The sequence below is a fragment of the Branchiostoma floridae genome, chromosome 9, assembly GCF_000003815.2.
Source record: "Branchiostoma floridae strain S238N-H82 chromosome 9, Bfl_VNyyK, whole genome shotgun sequence".
Taxonomy (NCBI): domain Eukaryota; kingdom Metazoa; phylum Chordata; class Leptocardii; order Amphioxiformes; family Branchiostomatidae; genus Branchiostoma; species Branchiostoma floridae.
In genome coordinates this window covers 9720828-9721366 of record NC_049987.1, presented here as the reverse complement: position 1 = coordinate 9721366, position 539 = coordinate 9720828, and positions in this window count along the sequence as shown.

Genomic DNA, 539 nt, shown 5'->3' with positions numbered 1-539 from the left:
CTCCACCTGGATTAACAAGAATGTTACTAAACTTTCAGCAGATTGATATCGTCATTACTAACCTGTTGAGCAGCAATCCGTGTTCACTTCAGCCAACTTCAAAGTCGTCTGCAGGACGGAGTCCGTGACCTTGGCTAGGAAGGTCAACTTCTCGTCAGTGATGCTGGTGACGTTATCACACGGATTGTGGTAGCACTGCCGCATAGTTCCTCGGTAATTAGCTACGAAGAAGATAGTTTTTGGTCAGCGTGAAGAAAAAGTACTTGTAGGTCATCCTGTAATGAGGCGAAGTGTAATTTTCGATAATTGACGGTGCAATACAAATATACGGCTACATTTTCGAGACATCATACAACACACAAACCTGTGTCTGTCACAAAGACACATCGGAAGTAGGGCTCTCGGACCCAGAATGCCACACAGTCACTTCTCCCCCAGAATTCGTAGTAGGCTGTTGTCTCGATATCAGACGGATTTCCTATTTAAGAAAATAAGCCCAAAATGAAATGCCAAGCAAGTTACGTGCATTAATCATAATT